We start from the raw sequence: 21,119 nt of genomic DNA, 5'->3' as shown, positions 1-21,119 counted from the left end.
AGCTGAGTGACCTAGACAGGGTGTCTTAAGCATCCCATCCAGCCTCTGCCTTTCTGCCCTGTGCACAGACAGGGATGAAGTCATAACTCCACACTCCCTGCCCCTTTCTCCTCTGACTTTTTCACAGCGTTGCTGTCAAAAGTGGCTGAAAGTGAGTCCTTGGCTGCGTGGAGAAAGAAAGAGGGGGAAATAGAGAGAAAGATGAGGTGGGGGAGGGAGGGAGGGAGGGAAGGAGAGAGAGAGAGAGAACTAAGGGGGTGGTTGGAAGAAGACAGCTATGTAGGGAGAGAAGAGTGGGAAGGACTGAGACAGGGATAGGCAGGGACCCCCACACAGAAGACTGACAAGGACAAAGAGGGCTACTGTGACCCAGAGCAGAGACAGGGCCGGAAAGGGGTGCAGGGCGAATAGGAGAAGTAGAGGCAGTGAGAAGGGAGGAAAAGTGGAGAGGACAGGAGCAGAGGTGAGGTGAGGAAGATGGGAGTGAGATTGTGTGTGTGTGTGTGTGTGTGTGTGTGTGTGTGTGTGTGTGTGTGTGTGTGAGAACGGGGCAGGGTAGGACAGGATCGGCACTGAGATTGGCCCATGGAGGAGTGGGGCCAGCAGGAGCCTTTGGTTTGCGATCCCTCTGGGTGACTCTACCCTGGCTAAGGGGCCAGCTACCCCAGTCTCTCAGCCTGTTGTTATTGCTGTGGCCACACCGGATTGTGTGCCCCCCCATTCCCTAGAGTCAGGCTTCTGCGGTACTGGTGGGAGCTATTCAGGGCTGTTCTGTCTGGATGTTGTCACCTTTGATGACCCCTGAAGACCAGTGCCATGTAAGGAACTGGACTCTAGACCCCAGGACAATGAAATCACTGTTTTGTGGGTCCTGAAGTTCTAGGCAGAGGTTGCCTTTATTTTTAAAGTGGAGGTTACCCTAACAAAGAGCTCCATCACAATGCATGACTGTGCCAAGGCTAGAGAGTGGTCTGGGTAAAAGTGGCAAAGCCTTTCCTTCCAGTGTAAGCCCCCTCCCGTCGTGGAGGTGACAGTTTCCTGGGACAGGCTTGCCCTGCACTCCGGATGGGGCACCAGCAGCACCTCTAGCTGGGAGGTGAAGTTCTGCTTCCCTAAGGGTTCCGGGGAAGAAGGGAATCCAGTCCTACATTCCTAAACAGAGGGTAGGGACACATTGGTCCCCATGCCTCCAGTTCATGGCATAAGGCAATGTCTTCCTTCTATAGCCAAGACAGAAATGTTGGTCTGTGACTTGTGAATGTTGGGGACAAAGGCGTCCTTTGTGAGTCAGTTAGGATGAGAAGGGGTGCCTTTCCTGAGCAGAAATTGCTTGAGCTCTATTCAGATTTCCTTCTGGGAAAAGCATGTTCAGATTTCCTTCTGGGAAAACCACCGAGTAGCTGAGCAGGTCGGGACACTCAGTGCTCTAGAGTTTAGTGCTTCAGAGACGCTGCGGAGGCATGGATGGGCTCACCCTCTGCACCAAGTCTGGACATGGCAGCAAAGGAGGACTCTCAGGCTGTCAGACCAGCACCACGGCTTGCATCCCCTGATGGAGATTTCTTGCAGCATCTTCTCCCATGCGAAGGACAGCTCAGAGCAGGACATAAGGAGGAGCCAAGGAGACGGAAGCACTACCTCTCTTCAGGTATGGTTGTCTACCCTCTGAAGTTCGGTATTAGGGGCTGGTTGATGGGGACAAGTGTTGGGCTCTTCTTGCCAGACTGAAGGAGGAGATACTTTCTCAGCTCCTCTGCCTGCCTCCATTGTTGCTAACTCCCTTCCCCCAAATCTTCCCACATTCTCCTTAGGCTCCTGCTCTGTGCCAAGTCAGCACCAGATAGGAAGGCGGGTGGCAAGACTGGTATCAAGGAGGCTCATTATTGACTGCAGGGGTCACTGTGGCCAGTGGACCATCAGGATCCGTGGATGTAGCTAGACAGTTAGATGGAGGAATTACAGAAAGGCTCAGGGACCCTATGGGGGGGGGCATTACTGGAAGTTGGTGCCTTCTCCCTGGAGGCCGGGGCTTGCGTTGTGGCCCTGAGACACAAGGCTAGATTTGTAAATTGTCAAATCTACAGAAGGCATTTGAACTTCATTCTGAGGGTGGTGTGAAGCAACAATGATCGTGGTAACAGCTATGATTTCAGAATGTCTATGCCAGGTAGAGATTGATCAGCAAGGGCACACAGAGATGGTGAGAGACTCTGGAAGGGGAAAGAATAATGGTAAGATGGATGATGATAATGATGGTAGTAATATTGATAAGTTGGTTGATTGTGTGATGGTGGTGATGAGGATGGTGATGATGGTAATGGTGGTGGTTGAGGTAGTGGTGGTGGTGGTGATGATGGTGGTGGTGATGACTGTGATGGTAATGATGACAGGGATGGTGGTGGTGTTTGTAATGTTGATGATGGTGTTTGCAGTGATGATAGCGATGGTGTTGATGATGATTATGGTGATGGTAGTGGTTTTCGTGGTGATAATGATAATGGGCCAAGGTAGTAATGTTTGTGTTGTTGGTGGTGATGTTTATGGTCTTTGTGGTGACAGTGATGATAGTGATTTTTTTTTAATTGGTGCTGATGATGGTAACTATGGTGATGGTAGTAGTAGTGATGGTGGTGCTGGCTGCCGATGGTGGTGATATTGATGGTGATGGTTGTGATGATGATGGTAGCAGTGAGTCCTAGCCAGAATAGCATCTATAAGATGCAGAAGGGCTGATTTAGTGGTATTTGATGACAGGGCCAATTTGTATTAGGAGAAGTGTGAGGTATAGGAATGACCAGAGGTTCTGCTTTGGATGTTTCTACAGCTGGTACTACGATACCTAGGCGCTGTCCAATGGATAGTGAGTATTGGAGTGTTGAACTCAACCGGATAAAGGTGAGTGCGGTAGAGAATCCACGTGGCTGGGGCATGAGATTTCTAGGAGAGGAGACAAAGCAGCAGAACAGGATTCAGGGTCTTTGAGACTCCCTGGCATTCAGAAGGAGGCAGAAAGCAGGGATTCTGAGGAAATCCAAGGCTCCAAGTTTCCCAGGCTGTTCCCAGCGGCTGGGGCAGGTCCAAAGCTAGGCTTCTGCTCATGGTTCACCTTCCCCAGCACACTCCACTTGTGTTTTCATCCCTTGCCTGGTTCTTGGTAGGGTGACATTTGGAAAAAGGGCTCTGCGCTTGAAAATCTCTTTTAACACAGATGAAGGAACTGAGGTCTTGTGGGGATAAGAGACCTGTCTAGGTGAGCCATTGCGGTGTGGTAGCAGACTCACCTGGAATCAACCTGGTGCTCTGCAATGGTAACATGCTGTATCCATTAAACTTGGGGAGGTAGACTGAAGTTGGGGATTGCTTACAAGTCTGGTGTAGGGGAGCCCCGGAAGACAGTGTGGAGGGGCGTCTGGAGTGGCTCCTGACAGCATATGCCTAAACCTATGGCTCCGGCCAGAGGTAGCTCCAGTGAGCACATGACCCTGCAGTGGCCCCCATTTGGCGGCAAATGACTGCCTGGCCTTTCCTGCCCTCCCCTGCTGCAGGCCCACAGACCAGGCCGGAATGTCCTCAGGAAACTGTACCTCTCTACAGAGAGGAGCTTTGCTTCTGGATTCCCAGCTGCAGTTCCAGCCAGGATGTTTTGCAATGAGCCTGGGGAGAGCATCCATTCCGGGAAGATCAGGGAGTGGACTGTGCTTGCCAGCAGGGGTCTGGGTGAGAGGGCAGTCACTGCCTGCCGGGCTGGGGTGGGAGCAGGGCAGCTCTGGGACAGCCCATTCCTCAGACCCTCAGGGGACCTTGGCCTCTAAGCTGTTTATCTGTCTGTCTGCTGTCCATCTGGATTAGAGGGGCTGGCTTCCTCACATCGGTTCCCCAAAGGGCTCCCAACTGCAGGGCAGCTTGAGCCTTGCTTTGGTTGTTTCATCTTTGAATATTTTTGAATATGACTCAAAAGCAATTACTAAATAAAAAGGTACAGTTGCTTCCAGCCTCACTGCCCCACCGGGCTCCTGGGCCCCTGGAGTAAACTCTCTCCAGCCATTTTTTGTTGCTTGTGGTCTAGTGTTCTGTCTGCAGACAGAAGTGGCCATGTTTCTGCCTTTCCACATCCTTTCCTACCCCAGAGGAATCATGCTATGTGTGAATGCTTTGAGCTTTGTTCTCCATGGGGCCAGCCACATGGCTGTCTGCACAGGACTCTAATAGGGATGGGGATGTGCCGCTCACCATCCTCAAACCCTGTGTGGGTCCCCCAGCCAGGGCTATCTCTATTTGCTTTGGGGGAAAGCCTGCTGGAAGTGCAAGGCTCCTCCTTTTGTGTAGTTTGCCTCTTAGGAGCTGGTCCCTCCCATGGTCTGACTTGTTCGTCCTACCTTCTCGTGTAGCCACATGGACAGGAGAAGCCCCCGAGGAACTGAGATTCCAGGAAGAGCACTGGAGGGAAACCTGTAAGCGACAAAGTCCAGGACTTGAACCTGGGTGGACTGCGTTTTAGCTCTAGCCTCTTCACCTGTGGACGTGCTGGGAACTTTGGAGCCATGGAGTCCTCTATTTTCCGGAGCCAAATCGAGCCTCTACACTTGGGAGGGCCAACGAGTGTGTGAAGATCTCCCAGTTGCCACATAGCGTAGCGGCTTCCTGAAGGTCAGCATCAGCTTCCCGCTTGTCCGGTATGTGTGAGGGATTCCCTCTTTTCCTGTACTCCCGGAAGAGGGGTTCAGGCCTCCAGAACCAGCCATACTCCTAGAAGAGCACCATTGAACCTTCGAAGAGATGTATTTTACAGATGGGTATGTTGAGGCAGCCGAGAGAAAGCGACCAATGACTCAGGGCGTGGGCGATGCCAAGGTGGGTTCCCATTCAGCACCCTCCTTCCCCGGTGTTTTCTCACAGGATCACTTTGTGCTTTGCCCCAAACAAAGCTTCTCTCTGTCTCCTTTACTTCTTCTCCCAGCCTTGCTTACTCGCCGGTCCCTTCCCTTGGTGTTCAATGGCTATTGTCAGCCTTGTGCATGCGTGCGTGCGTGCGTGCGTGCGTGCGTGCGTGCGTGTGTGTGTGTGTGTGTGTGTGTGTGTGTTAGCTGAAGCTTTTGCTCCATGATATTGGTGGCATATCGTCCTTGTTCCTCCAGAGTTACATGTCTAGAATTCCACATGCCCTGTTGGGCTATCAATTCTCCTGGGGAAAAAAAGTTGAAGAATGACCTGAGGTGGTGGTCCAGCCACCCCTAGGCTCCAGGGAACCATGAGACCCACACACCATCTACTCTGGGCCACCTCTGGTGAGCAGGAGATCTTGGAACTCTCTTTCTCTCTGTGGGCTCAATTTTCTCTCCTGTAAAGTGGAGACGAGACTCTGGTGTTTACTCCCAGGGTCACTGAAAGGGTGACATGAACTGCCTCCTGGAGGCCACAGGGTGCAGTTTACAGTTCTGGACACTCTACATTTTTTCAGGCAAATCAAATCTGGCCAATTGTGGTTGTGGACATGTTTACTTGTATACATGTGTAGATCTGAATTTATTTCGGATAACAGGATCATATAGTTGAGTATGGGGTGCTTGTGTACGTTAACTAGAACTTGATTGCAATCATGCCCCTCCTACACCCCTCGAGGGGCAGAGCAGGGCTCGATTGTTCTTCCTGGGTTCGAATCTAGCCATGCCGGTGGCTCATATCCTCACCTGTGCAACAGACTCACATGCCTCCAGGCAGTTGTGGAGACCTCTTCCTAAGCTCTCCCACACAAGCCTCACTGAAACAGGCCCTGGTTCTTGTGTTAGCCCAGAAGAGGAATGGTCCGGTCCTATCACCTGTTACAGGACTTCCCCTGAGAAAGCCAGGGATAGTCCCCAGCCTTCTGCCTTCCCCATCCTTTCCTTTTCCCACTTGTCCGGGCTCAATGACACTGGTTGAGCATTTGGAGCTTGGGTGGGCGGTTCTGCTGGAGTAAAGTGATGGGAGGGATTTCGGGAGCCTGGGGTGGGCTGACTGTTGGTCCAGAGGAAACGCCACAGGCTGGGACTGCAGAGCTGCATTCGTCTTGGGGCACTCTTTGTTAGGCATCAGCGTTTTCTTAGCTGGTGCTTCTTGAGTTGCAGGTGCTCTGTAATGGTTCCCTCATCAAGCCAGCCTGGGGCACATCTCTGACAGTCCTTTCCTTGTGGACTCCAAAATGCCTGTTAATATTACTACAGAGCCTGCCGTAAACAAATGCTTCTAACTTGGTTTAACACAGAGTTCCCCACATGTTCCCTTCTTTGGCGTAATCCCTTCTACAAGGCTCTGCAGAATCCCTGTGACAAGCACAGGTCAGATACATCGACACTATGGCAATCAACAAAGCTGTGTGTCTATGGGTTTACCCTTGGGGACAGGAAAATGATCTGTCACAAGGCAACGCTGCTCAGCGCAGTGACAGCTCATGAGCGGCAGCGTCTCGGGTGCTTGGGGAAAGGCAGACTCCGAATCAGCAGGACTGGGTGGAGTGGGGGGTCCTGTTTTTGTGACAAGCTCCTAGGGATGTCATTGCTGGTCCAGGGACCACACTTTGCATAGGGGATTATAAAGAACCCTCGGTGACCACCAGTTTCCACCCATGTCCATCTCCGCAGCAGCATTTGGAGACAGGTGGCCACCTACAGCTGTTTCTGAATTAGGCCATCAAATACACCAGCAGGAAGTGAGCTAGTCTTTCTATGCTGGACAAGAAGTCCTGGCAGGGAGAAAACAAGCAGACAGGCAGGCGAGAGGCTGCAGCGGACGCCATGTCCATTGTTGGGGACAGGAAGGTTCCTTCAGATCTGTGCATTGTTGGCGGAGTCTCTCTGAAGAGATGACAGTCTCTCACACTTGTGCCGCTTCCCCTTTCTCGGCAAATAAGGTGTGAGGTTGTTAGTGTCGTAATTTTTTATTTATTAATTTTTAAAGAGACATTTCCCCTTTCTTTCCTTGGGTCTGGAGTCATTAAACAGGGATTAGCTGGATAAATAGAGGAAGTGATTTTTAAACTGTTTGCAAACCTAATGCGAAGAGCCCAGCCTTGCAAATTATCACATCTAATCAGAGGCCCTCGCTTCGCTGCTCCAGTAATTGTTGGTGGTATTAGTCAAGTTCTTGTTGTCTCCTCATTAGCCGTGAAAAGGAGACTCAAGACATACTTCATTAGAGTGTCTTGGAAATGCATCACTAATACAGAGATGGAGGTGGGGGACAGCGGGTTGGGAGGTGTGTCAGATGGATGGAAGGTGTGACACCCACATCTAAAACTGTGGGCTCCTCACCTCTCGCTCTTCATAGGCGCCTCCTCAGCTTACCTGGGCAGAGCCCAGAGACTCAACACTCGGAGGCTTATGGCCTGTGTGGCTTTCCTAAGCCGTCCTTTCCCTTGTCTGGGCTCGGTTTCTCCTGGTGGGGTAGTGAGGGTGGCTGATTGCTGGCCCCTTTCTGATGGGCTTGGACTAGTTCTGAGTTTTGAGGCCTTGGAGGACCGAGGTGCCTTGCTGTTCTCACTGTCTTCAGCTTCCACCCTTTGGAGGCCATGCTGGAAAGCTTGAAGACTCCACCTTGTCTGTGCCGTTGTCTGGTGGATGGACAGGCACTCATGAGCAGAGTCTAAAGAGTGGATCTGTTAGAAGTTGACAGCAAAATGTCACTACCAGGGACTAGAGTGACAAGGGACTGGCAGAAGTTTGTTCAAAGCGGGCAGTGTAATGGTTAGACAGGAGACATAAACTCTGGTGTTTCATGTACAACAGAGTGAAGAGAGAAGGAAAATATGGATGAGTAGTTAAGAGGATGACAGGTATCCTGATTTGACAATGCTTCCAAATACATCATACCCCATAAACAATGTACGATTCTTGTGGGTCAGTCACAAATAAAGAAAAAGGAGTCATTTAATCAATTCGCTTTCCTTTCTCTCCTGGTCCCTCTATCCCTTTGTCCCCCCCCCTTCTCTGTGCACCTCCCTCTCCCTTCCCCCTTCTTTCCCATTTATAGAGTGTCTAGTCTGGCAATTACTTAAATTAGTTGAAATGAAACTAAGCCAAATATTGTGGCTCAGGCCTGTAATCCCAGCTACTCAGGAAGCTGAGGCAGGAGGATCACATGTTCAAGGTCTTCTTGGGCTATGAAGTAAATTCCAGGCCATTCTGGGAAACCTCATGAGACCTTATTTCAAAAATACAAAGTGAATCCATAGCTGGGGTTTTAGCTCAATGGTCAAGCCCGTGCTCAGCACAGACAGGGACCAGGTTCAATTCCTAGAACTTGGAACAAGTATAATGACAAAACGAGACAACTAAAAAGCTCATTTTCCAGTTGACTAGCCACATTCAGGTGGCTTAACGGCTGTCCTTGGCTGGAGGATGCTAAATGGAGAGTGTACAGAGTTCCACTGGGCAGCTAGCACCTTACAGTTTGACCCGGATGCTGATCAGTGTAGGAGTGAGGGGGAGTCACAGCTAAGAGAAGCCTCACTTCATGGTGCTCACACCTAGTTGAGAGGGATGTAGCTGGGGCCAAGTGCCAGATGACAGGTACCCACTTCAGCTAGCTGGCAAATGAGCCTCTGAACCAGCCTAGTGGCTGGAGAGCCAGCTCAGCGTCTTGGTGAGCAAGGACTCTGCAGCATGAGGTCTGTCTGCACCCTGTGTTTGTTTGATGATAGGACTGGTCCCCAATGCACAATCCCCACTGCCAAGCTTCAGATAAAGACACCATCCTGGGGACTTGCTGTTCTTAAAGCCAGAGAGACTCTTTAGAGTCACAACCCTGGCCACAGCACACTGCTAGAAGGCTTCAGTGTACCACCAATCCTCAGTCTGTACACTTGTTCCCACCAGTATCTACATTGTTTCTTTCATCCCAAACAGCTCTATGTACCTTGGCTGCCTTCAATTTACTACTACTATTATTATTATTTTTCTAATTTTAAGATAAGGTCTCCTCTGCAGCCCAGGCTAGCTTCAAAGTCGAGACAATCCTCCTGCCTCAGCTTCAGGGTGTTGGGACGACAGTCAGGAGCCACCATGTTCAGCTATTCCGACTGCCTTTAGCTTTTGAGATCTGTGTTGTCTTCCACTTTCGGCCTCTGTCCATGCTGCTTCTCTGCCTGGAACAGACTTTCTCTACCACGTGCCCTCCCACTAGGGAGGTCTTCTTTAGCTCCAGCATCAGACCAGGCCTCCCATCCCAGTTGGTCCCAAGCACAGGCCGCCGCTCGCAATGGTCTGTTCAGTCTCCGCCTCTGCATATAGGTGTTAGCAGAACTGTCTCTGGAACTCCAGGCACAGAGTCTATGAGGAAGGATGTGAGGGCCATGCTCTGGGCCAAAGGATTAACTCCATAGGGGAGAGGAGCCCACAGACAAATGGGCAGGGTTAGAATCTGCTCTGGGTTGGACTCCCAGGGTAGGTGGTGGCAGAGCCCAAAGAGATGGAACGGCCAGGAGCAGAGGCATGATATCACCTCCAGAGGGACAGTAGAAAGGAGGGTAGCAATGGCCCAGAGCAGACCTGTGACTGCAGAGGACAGGGACATAGACTTGGACCCGGAGGGAGGAGTTTGAAGCTCACCTGTGCCACGTTCTAGCAGCATGAACTTGCACTGGCTTTGGCTTGCGTTGGACTTATTTACAGTGGCACTCGGCAGATTAGATGATGTGGGGGTCTGGGAACTGCAGAGCAGAGGCAGAGGCCTGGCAAACCTGGCCCTGTGGAGCCATAGCACAGCCACGATGACCTCAGGGGATGCAGACTTCTGCCTGCAGAGGCCTTGCAGGTGAGAAACAGTTCCTGGGGTCACGGCTCCCATCCTCTGGACCTTCTGTGTAAGGGGAGGAGAAGTGGTATCAAGTCCAAAGAGGTTGTCTTGGGCTCCGGTCAGTTATTGGGGAGGGTGGATGAGGCATTTTATTCATAAAACACCATCTCCCAGCTGTAGCACGAATCTTAAAAGGTCTTATTAATGAAAATAAACCTGGAGCAAGGTATTGGGGTGAATGCTGGAAGATCAGAGAAGAACAAGCATAGCCACCTCACCTTGCTAATTCCTCAGCTGATCCTGCTTCCTCAGACTGGTAGCCTCTGAGTCCTCATCCAGAATGAATCTCAGCTGAATTGTTGCTCAAAAGCCTAAAAGCTTAACTAGCTCTAGTTCCTGGTCCTTACGCCTTATATACCTTTCTGCTTCCTGCCATCACTTCCTGGGATTAAAGGTGTGAGTCACCATGCCTGGCTGTTTGCAGTGTGGCTTTGAGCTCACAGAGATTCAGACGGATCTTTGCCTTTGGAATGCTAGGATTAAGCGCGCGCCCCCATTTTCTGGCCTCTATGTCTAGTGGCTGTTCTGTTCTCTGACCCCAGATAAGTTTATTAGGATGCACGATATATTGGGGGACACAATATATCACCAGACCCAACCTCAGAGGTGTGCAAGCAGGTCATGTATCATTTTATGTCACTTAGGCCTCTCTTTGGCAGGATTACAACAAATACATGATTTTGAGTTTTGCGTATAGACACCTGCAGCCCACACCAGTTTCTGGCTTATTCTTCTCTGCAGGGACCTGGTGCTCCTGGGTTCTGAGTCTGGCCAGTTGTATCCCCAGCCACAGGGTTCATGGTCACAATGGTGCATGGTGCTTACCACCCTGCTTTCCCGCCTTACAGATCCTCCTAGGTAGTAACCGGGGCATGACCTATAACAGTGTGTGTGTGTGGGGGAGGTTAGCCTGTAGGTTAGCCACATCTGAATCTGAATTTAGACACATGCCCTAGCTGTGTAGTGAGCCACTCCGCCGTCTGAGCCACGGTAATGACAACTGTCCAGTGGGGAACTAATAATGTCTAGCTTGAGAGCTTGTTGCTGGGATTAATGATATTTGCACAGTGCCTTCCTCGGAGTTGTGGGCAATAAATCCAGCCCCCTCCCTCCCTGCCTTCTCCCCCTTGCTCCCTTCTGCCAGGCTGCTCCAGTCTGCCAGCCCCTCTGCTGTAGCTCTTTGTCTCTCAGGCCTTGAATACTCTCCCACCATCCCCTGAGCCTTGGAGTCCAATTTCTCTTCCTCAGTGAGGACAAAGGGCTGAGTCAGCTCTCTGGGGATTCACTCTTGAGGTTCCAATGAGTCTGGGTGCCTCTGCGCCAGCACTCAGGCTGCTAATGGCCTCAGAATGGATTTGGGCCCTGCAATGGAGAGTTCACTGGAAAAGCTACCGAGGGTCTTTTTTTTTTTTTTTTTTTTTTTTTTTTTTTTTTTTTTATGACTTCCACACAATAGGTTTCCTTTTAATCAGGAACTGGTTGTCTGCCTTTCTGGCTTCTGGTAACTTCCTCTCTGGCCCTATAAAGGCCACAAGAGGATCAATTAGATGTCCCTGGTGCTGAGAGATGGAAAAGGGCCAGAGGTGGCTGTGTGCCTCCTCCCTGCTGTATTGGATAGTGTAGAGGGCAATAAAACCAGCTTTCCTGGGCTTTAGAATGCTCTGCTTATAGGAGGCTCCAGTTCTCCAGGTGCACCTGCTCAGCGAGGGTAAGAGTTTGGGTCAGAGAAGTTAAATAACCTGCCAAGGGCCACCAAACTGCTCAGAACCTTCTCTTAGTCTCTGCTACACTTGATCATCTGCAGACTAGTTCACCTGCCACTGGCCACCCGCCCGCCTCTGCGACCCTAAGACACTCACTCACAGATGCTGGCTTTCACCATCCTAGCTGCTGATCCCAGCTGACCACATCCCCACCCCCCCACCCACACCCACCTCATGACAATTGTCTTTCAACCAGGCTGCAAACACAGGTTATGGGGATGAAGGGCAAAGGTCGGGTTGAGGGAGAGCTGGACTTCCACTGAGCTGCCCATCTCTCACAGCATGCTTCGTCTGAAAACCTGGGGTGGTGAAACGTTTCTTTTCAGAGAGAGAGAGAGAGAGAGAGAGAGAGAGAGAGAGAGAGAGAGAGAGAGAGAGCCAACAAACTCCTTCTTGGAAAAAAGTCCTCCTCTAAGTTACTTTGTACCTGATGTCCTCTCAGTTAACAGAGTCTGATAGGGTTAGACTGTTTCTTAAATTAAAAAAAAATGATTATGTGTATGGATGTTTGCCTGCATGTATATATGTGCATCATGTGTGTGTCTGGTACCCTCAGAGGCTAGAAGAGGGCATCGGATCCCATGGAACAGGAGTTACAGGTGACAGCGAGCTGCTGCATGGGTCTTGGACCAAAACCCAGGTTCTCAGGGAGAGCAGATTGTGCTTTTAACTCCAGAACTACCTCTCTAGCCCCAGATCCTAGTTTCTTCTTCTTCTTTTTCCCCCCTTTTTTCTTTTTTGGTTTTTCAAGACAGGGTTTCTCTGTGTAGTTTTGGTGCCTGTCCTGTAGCCCAGGCTGACCTTGAACTCACAGAGATCCGCCTGGCTCTGCTCCCTAGTGCTGGGATTAAAGGCATGCACCATGGCTGCCCGTGGTTCTTAATGGTCCCCAGACCACTAGCAGCATCTAGGACAGTGGTTCTCAACTTGTAGGGTACAACCCCTTGGGGAATCGAATGATCCTTTCATAGGGGTCACCTGAGACCATCAGAAAACACAGATACCTACATTATCATTCGTAACAGTAGAAAAATTACAGTTACGAAGTAGCAATGAAAGTAATTTGGTGGTTGGGGGTCGCAACATTAGTAAGGTTGAGAACTACTGACCTAGGAAGTTGTTAATATTCAAATTCTTAAATCCCTTCCCATATTCTGGAAACAATAATCTTTGTTTTAACAAGCCTTCCAGGTGACTCCTCTGCCCCCTACCTTTGAGAGACTCTGGATTAGAACTTCTCTTTATGAGTCCAGAGTTGGGGGAGACCATTGTGGAATGAGATATGTGGCCACAGAAGGCTTTTCCAAGTTGGTTGTTTATCAGAAATAGACTTTTGAAGGACAGGTAGGGGTCACAGCTGGAATGTGGGTGTGAGAAGCAGTGCACAGAAGGGGCAATGCTGAAGCAGGTCTTTCAGATCTTACCCAGTACCCACCAGCATCAAAACCAAGGTCAGGGTTGGAATGCAGAACTGACCCTGATTGAGTTACTACTGGCTATAGGTGTTACATACATATTTAATTATGGAAGTCTAATTTGGGTCAAATGCCCATCCATCCATTCATGCATATGTAATTCATCAGTCCCCCATCCATTTGCCCATCCATCCACCTGCCTGTCCACACATCCACACACCTATTCATTCATCTATCAACCATCCATGCATGCATGCATCCTATCCATTCCTTCATTTTCTTTGTCTGAGACAGAATCTGGTGTAGCTGAGGCTAACCTTGAACCCCTGATACTCCTGCTTCTGCATCTCAAATACCCAAATTGCAAGTGTGAGACACTGCCCCGGCTTATTTTTTCTTTCAACCCAAATGAGCCTTCTTCAGCTTCAGACATTTAGTTATGCCCTTCCTTTGCAGAAATTGAAGTAGGCAGAGATACCAACTTGCATGCTCAGATACCTGAGTATTATGTGAAATCCAATTGGCAGAACAAATTCCCATAACACCTGAGTCACTGAAAAACCTGCATAGAGCTTTCTGTGGGACAGTTTCCCATCACTGCCTAAACCCTAGTGTAGCATGAATCTTAAAAAGTCTTATTAATAAAAACAAACCTGGAGCTGGGTATTGGGGTGAATGCTGGAAGATCAGAGAAGCAGAACAATCCACAGCCACCTCACCTTGCCAATTCCTCAGCTGGTCCTGTTTCCTCAGACTGGAAGCTTCTGAGTCCTCATCCAAATGGATCTCAGCTGAACTGCTGCTCAAAAGCCTAAAAGCTTAACCAGGCTCTAGTTCCTGGTCCTCACGCCTTATATACCTTTCTGCCTCCTGCCATCACTTCCTGGGATTAAAGGCATGTGTCACCATGCCTGGCTGTTTCCAGTGTGGCTTTGAATTCAGAAATCCAGATGGATCTCTGCCTCTGGAATGCTAGGACTAAAGGCATGTGTGCTACCATTGCCTAACCTCTATGTTTAATATTGTGGCTGTTCTGTTCTCTGACCCCAGGTAAGTTTATTAAGGTGCACAGTATATTGGGGGACACAATATCACCACACCCTAGAGCCAATGTTTTAGGGTGTCATGGGGTAGGACTGATATGTAACTTCAAGTTCTGCTTTTGACTCAGAGACGTATGAGCTAGATGTGTCCAGAGTAGAACTTCAGCCAGGCAGGAGGCCTGCCCCCTTTGTTCGGCCCCTACAGTGGCCTCCACCTCTCTTTCTTACTAAATTTCCTTAATGATGTATTCATTTTTTATATGCATTGGTGTTTTGCCTGCATGTATGTCTGTGTCGAATCCCCTGGAGGTGGAGTTACAGACAGTTGGACGCTGCCCTGTGAGTGCTGGGAATTGAACCCAGGTCTTTTGAAAGAACAGCCAGTACTATTAACTACTGAGCCAACTCTCCAGCCCCAAGTTTCTGATTTAATTTTGAAAACAATACTGTGAAGTCTGAGGGAATTCAGATTTAGAATGTAAATGATTTCTTCCAAGGTACAAAGGAAATGAACAGTAGAGACATGAGGGAGCCTGAATCCTGGGTCCTCCCCCACCCCCCAAGTGTTGTGCTCAGCCATGTTTGCAATATTGGATGCTTGGTTACATTGTTACCTGGGTTCTATTTAGGCAAGATGAGGTCATTCTGGGGTGTCCAGGCTGCATACACCACTCCTGTGAAAGGATAAATGTGGAGCCATGTTTAATCCAGAAAGCAAATTCTGGAAACCCAAGATCTATTTCCAAAAGGAAGTCACCATGTCCCTCAACTAGAAGGAACAGGTAGATCTTGACCTCATAAAGACTCTGATAACAGAACAAGAAAATGGTCTTTTAACATCTGGTGGTCCCCATGAATTTAACACCTCATGCATGCTGGTAGGTCACCGTGAAAAGAAAATCAAAACATATACTGGTAGTAAAAACGTGGCTCTTTGAACAATACCAAAATACTTCAGCAGCCCTCCATATAGAATTAATTAACATGAAACCCAGCATCCTGGTTGCTGCAGAGCCCTAAAGTGGTTGCCAGAATTTAATTAGACTTAACCTTTTTTCCTACACCAGCACTGCTTTATAATAACTGCAGATCATTATTAATTCCTTTGGTGTTCGCTGTAATAACATTAATCACGATGAACTTCTTTCTGTGGTAATGTGTATGTAATATGTAATTCCATCGCAATTGAGTATTAGTTAAAGCTAAATTGAAATTAATTTCACAAAAAAGACACTATTTGTTATTGGATACTGTATATTCATAAAATAACATTTTAGAGCAGTTTATAGTGAGGTGGCCAGATTAGGAGGCATTTGGTAAGCTGCTAAAAGTTCACTGACAGAACTATTTGTTGTTGATGACTGGAGCCATTCTGACTGCTGGCTTCTAGGATCCCAAAGGGACTTGAAATATCGAATCAGAAAATGAGGGGCTATTCTGGGGTGGTCCTTGGAGAGACAATACCATAGCAGTCTCCCAGCTTGGATGGACACCTCTGTGGGATCTGCCTCTTGGGAGCTCACCTCTGACTGAACACAGGTTACAAGCTCACCATTTGCTTCTCTCAGGGTCAGTCTTTTCTTCTGCAAAATGGTTCAATAACCTCCCCTGTCCCTCATGGTGATCTCCAGGGGTAGCTTTGAAAAATAGTAATAACCTGTGCAAAATGTAGCCCATCAACATCACAGCTGAGGTGGGGGTCGGGGGAGGGGTGAGTTGTTTTTGTTTCAGCTAATAACCCCCACACCCATGTTCATGAAGGTGACCCTAATTAAACTCAGTAGGTCATTAAAAGAACCCACAGGAATATTGGAGGGGTACTTTCTTGGGAGGAAAAGGCGGTTCAGAGGGAGCTGGAGGAGGGTAAAGGAGGGTAATGTGTGATGGTTCTCACCCATTATCCCAACACTCTGAAGGCAAGAGCAGGAGGATTAGAAGTTCAAGGTCATCCTTAGCTATATAATGAGTTTGAGAATAGCTTGGGCTATGGGAAGCCCTGTCTCAAACAACAACAACAACAACAACAACAACAACAACAAACCAAGCATAAAAATGACAGACCCTGAGCAGACAGCATGGCAGAAGGGCATTAGCCTAGCTCAGAGCATCATGGGATTCCCCCAAGAGTCCTCCAACTGAGTGAGAGGAAGAGGAGCTTAGTCAAGAGCAGGTACAGCTGTGGCAAGGCTCAGAGCTCACAGGTGAGTTGCTATGGTGAGGAGACAGTGTGGAAACCGTGAGAAGTTTCCACTGGAGAGGATGCAGTGTCCGAGGAGCGGGAGCCAGCCTCCGGAGCCAGTGTGCAGGCCACCATGGAGGGCTTCCACAGCTGTACTCCAGAACCCGGACTTGGGTCGGCCTGATGCGATGGAGCGGTGTATCACTTCTGTTCCTGTCCTTTGTTCTGTTTTGCTCACTCTTCCTGCCCTGTCCTTACCCATTTCTCTTTGAATTACCTCAGGGGTAGGGTCAAAGTGATATGTGCTGGATAAAAATTAAGTTCTTATGTGTGGAGATAGAGACCATAAACAAGGCCAAAAGACACATGACAGCAAAAGAAAAGATTCAGAAAAATGGATAGCTCTTATCTAAATAAAGCTTTTGACAAATTGATAAGAAAATGACAAACACTGGAAGAGGTAAATGGATGGGAAACCTCACTGGGCTGTAAGTTTAGGGGAAAGGCTGCTCCTAAGAAAGAATCAAGGAAAGATAAATTAAAATGACAAAATCCTAGCTTTTAAAGCTAATTGGGCCAAATCTGAAAATGTAGGCAGCCTTCATTGCTGGAGTGGGGAAGGGCAATCACTGCAGACTGGAGTATAATCAGGGTACAATCTTTTAATTACTAAGGGTTAATGTGTGCATGTGATTTTTAACCCTGTTGGGAAAACCAAGGCTACCCAGAAAACAATCGTGGTGCAGGGATGTGATATGGGGCATACCTCTGTGTTCATATATGAGGAAACAGACAGATGAAAATGTTCCCCTGCTGCCACACACTATCCAGTGACCCAGAGGGACACCCCGGGGAGCAACGACAGCAAAATATACTCCACAAGCTCTTTGCTGTTAAAGAACAACGAACATACGACCGTTCTATAGCAATCATGAAATCGGCAGTGTGTGGTGATGCTTGCCTGTAATCCCAGCCCTGGGGAGGCTGAAGTGAGAAGATCAGGACTGTCAAGGTTAACCTTGGCTGCAATGTGAGTTTGAAGCCAGCCTGGGATGCATGAGACCTTGTCTTGCAAAAGCAGAAGCAAGCAAACAAGCAAAACCAAACAATAACGCCCCCAAAGAATTAAAGAAACAGAGAAAACGACCAATAAAAGATCATCTCCACAAAAATATAATTCCAAGAGTTCAGCACACACAGGTATTTCGGGAGATGTCGACATGGAAATACAGAGCCCTGTGACATAAGCCATATGTCAATAAAGAAGTATTAGACTAAAATGCAGTTAAGTCTGAATGAGGAAAAAAAAAAAAAAACCAAAGCAAAAGAGAAGCAGGAGCTTTAGAGGTCTAGAAACGTCTTCAGCACAAGGGATTCCCTCAAAGGAATTATATGATTGGAAGTGGGAGCCAGTTTAAAAGGACAAATTTCAATTAAAAAGCTATTTTTTTTTTTTACTATTTTATGTGTACTGTTTTACTATTTTATGTGTTTTGTCTGTATGTATGTGCACCACATGTGTGCCCCCGGTGTCCACAGAGGGCAGAAGAAGTGTTGGATCCGCTGGAACTGGAGTTGCAGATGGTTGTGAGGTGCCCTGTAGGGGCTGGAAGTCATACCTTAGTCCTCTGGAAGAGCAGCCATTGCTCTTAAGCACTGGGCCATCTCTCTAGCCTTTTAAGGGCATGCTTTATATTTACCCAGTATTGATTGAGTTCTGGGAAATGAGGACACCAGCACTCCTACAGTGCCCCACTGTCCTCCTTTTGCTACCTGATGCTAGTTGCATATTATTTTTGTAGCTTAAAATTCTATGACTTATGTCCTGAAGGCATGATGTCAGTTTTAAGTTGCAGGGAGAAATTTAATGGACCCCACATAAAAATAGTACTTTCACCCACAGCTTTGCCACATCCAAGTCATCTATATTTAATTATTTGGGGGCAAAGGTGTGAACCCCAGATCTTGCATATGCTAGGCAAATTCCAGGTGTGCTCTTTTGACACATCTCCTGGTCGACTGATGTGCTAGTCAGAGTCTGGCTGGACTGGAGACTGGTTTTGGTTTTTTGAGACAGGGTTTCTATGTGTAACAGTCCTGGCTGTCCTGGAACTTGCTCTGTAGACCAGGCTGGCCTCACACTCAGAGATTTATTTGCCTCTGTCTCTCAAGTGCTGGGATTAAAGGCGTGCACCATATTTTATCTGTGTGCGTGCGCTCGCTTGCGTGCACGTGCGCCTGCCTGTGGAGGCCAGAAGAACATGTCAGATCCCATGGAGCTGTAGTCACAGGCAATTGTGACACATGTGACATGGAGCCTGGGAACTGAATTTGGGTTCTTCACAAGAGCAGCAAACACCCTTAACAGCTGAGTCGACTCTTTAGCCCCTAACATTTATTCCTTTCTGGCATAAAGTAAGTCTGGTGTTAGCAGGATAAGAAAGTGGGAGATCCCCAACACCATTAGCTGGAGTGCCACAGTTAACCTTACCTAGCTGCAAGGGAAGCCTGGGAAGGTACTGTCATGGGAGTGCAATGCATCCAAAGAAGTAGCTGGCTTCTTTCTACAAAATTTGTGTGTGCATGTGTGTGTACGATGTGTTTATGCACATCCATCTGTGTGAATGTGTGCACATGCCTACCACAGTGCATGTGTAGCTGTCAGAGGACAATCACTAGCATTGGCCCTCACCTTTCACCTTGCTTGAGACAGGTTTTTGTTGTTGTTGTTGCTGTTCTGCTGTGTATTTCAGACTAGCTGACCTGTGAGCTTCTGGGGTTTTCCCCATCTTAGCGTCATATCTCTCTGTAGGAGTGCCAGGATTACAGACAGTTGATCTAAGTGGCTTAAAAAAAAAGATTCTGGGGATCTGAACTCAGGTCTTCAGGCTAATGTGGCATGAACTTTTGCCTACTGAGCCATTTTCTCAGCCCAGTAGTTGGGTTGGGATTTTTATAGATGTTCTGATTAGTTTCCTTCCTTCCTTCCTTCCTTCCTTCCTTCCTTCCTTCCTTCCTTCCTTCCTTCCTTCCTTCCTTCCTTCTCATTCCTTCCTTCTTTCCCTCCCTTCCGCCCCTCTCTTCTCCTCCTCCTCCCCCTTCTCTTTCTCCCTCTCCTTCTCCTTCTTTTAATTTTGCAACCTGACACAAGCTAGAGCTATCTAAGAAGAGGAACTTCAGTTGAGAAAATGCCTACATCAGATTGCCCTTAGGCAAGTCTGTTGGACATTTTATTGACGAATGATTGGCACAGGGGACCCAGCTAATTAGGGTCACTGTCACTTTGGGGCAGGTGGTTCTCAGTGGTGTAAGATGGCAGGCTGAGCAAGCCATGGGGAACAAGTCAGTAAATACTGTTCCTCCATGGTCTCTGCTCCAGGTTCCTGTCTTGAGTTCCTGCCCTGCCTTCCATTCCTGATGGACTGATGGGAAGCTGCAAGCAATGGGAAGCCAAGTAGAAAAATAGGTTCTACCAGAGAGGAGAAAGATCTCAGATGGTAATAGTGTCTACTTATGGTTTCTGCCACTGTCAGCTGGATTTAACTTTCTGAAGAAGTGACTAAACTCCTTTTCAGGGTTGATGGGATGTTTTGTTTTCCTGTCTTTAGTATTCGTTAACTGACTTTGCATTCTTGGGATTAACCCCATTCCTCCAGAGGCAGTATCTCCTCTGTGTATTGTAGGATTCAATTTGCTAATTTTTTAATTATAGATTTTGTGTTTATGTACATATAAGGAGAATTTGATAATTCCAGGGTGTTTTTATGTGTCAAGGGCGATGATATCTGGTTTTCTCATTAGCTATACACATTCTTGGTTTTTGTATCAGAGGAGTGCTGGATTCATAGAATGAGCTAAGGACTGTCTCATACACTTTCTGGAGTTCATGGAGGATAGCTATTTTCTTTTCCTTAAATATTTGATTAAACTCACCAGTGAAGCCATCTGGATTTAGAGTTTTTTCTTATGGGAAGGTTTTAAACCACAAATACAACTTTGAAAATCAATAAAGGACTATTCAAGGTATTGATTTCCTCTTGAGTGGGTTTGTTTGTCAATGGTTGTGCCCAAATCGCCCACGTAGTTGAAATTATCGGCACAAGCGGGTTCTACAACCCTTCCCCCATCTGTTGAATGGTTGGTGACGTCATGTCCCTCACTCTGTCATTGACCACCTGCTCTCGCTTTCATCTTCAACAGTCTGGATGGAAGTTTGCTGTCTTAATCTTCTTTAGGATCTGGATTTTGAGTTTGTTGTATTTTGTCTTTTTTCTCCTGTTTTTGTTAATCTGTTCTATGTATTTATTTCTCGTGCTTTGTTTTGTACTTGTTCTTGCTTTTATGATTTCTTGGTTTGGAGGCTGCACTCCCCGAGGACCTGGGGCTTCTCTTCTCCAGTGTGAGCCCTCTGTGCCGAACATGGTCCCCTACGTACAGTGTTAGGAGTATCCTCCCCATTCTGATATACTTTACTTTTATCCTTTTTTCACTCAAAATATTTCCTAATTTTCCTTTGGCTTTATTTTTCAATCAATTGCTTATTTGATAGTATCTTACTTAATTTTCACATGTTGAAGAATTTTAAAATTTTTCTTTAAAAATATTTATTTTATATATATATCCACATGGTTTTCATGCATGTCTGTGCACCACATGCCTTCTTGGTGCTTGTGGAGGACAGAAGAGGGCACTGGATCTCCTGGAACTAGAATTACTGAGTGTTACAGGCCACCATGTCAGTGCTAGGAGTCGGAGTCAAACTCTGGCCCCCTGCAAGAGCAGCTAGTGCTCTTGACCGCAGAGCCAACTCTCTGGCCCCCAGATTTTTCTTATTTACTTAGTTGCATTGGTACTGGAAACATAATTTAGATCTTTGAAAATACAAATTTAG

At 47.8% G+C, this 21,119-nt stretch overlaps 1 long non-coding RNA gene across 1 annotated transcript in view; it reads left to right on the top strand.

Annotated features, from left to right (window-relative positions):
- The first annotated feature begins 248 nt into the window (after positions 1 to 248).
- Positions 249 to 21,119, top strand: part of LOC119088544 — a 67,804-nt gene continuing 46,933 nt past the window's right edge. The window contains exons 1-3 of the long non-coding RNA XR_005092196.1: positions 249 to 1,648; positions 2,825 to 3,717; positions 4,389 to 4,647. This is a non-coding gene — a long non-coding RNA (uncharacterized LOC119088544). The remainder of the gene's footprint in view (positions 1,649 to 2,824; positions 3,718 to 4,388; positions 4,648 to 21,119) is intronic.

The sequence above is a fragment of the Peromyscus leucopus genome, chromosome 9 (genome assembly GCF_004664715.2).
Source record: "Peromyscus leucopus breed LL Stock chromosome 9, UCI_PerLeu_2.1, whole genome shotgun sequence".
Taxonomy (NCBI): Eukaryota; Metazoa; Chordata; class Mammalia; order Rodentia; family Cricetidae; genus Peromyscus; species Peromyscus leucopus.
The sequence above is the reverse complement of the archived record's forward strand: the minus strand, read 5'-3'. Positions and strand labels throughout refer to the sequence as shown.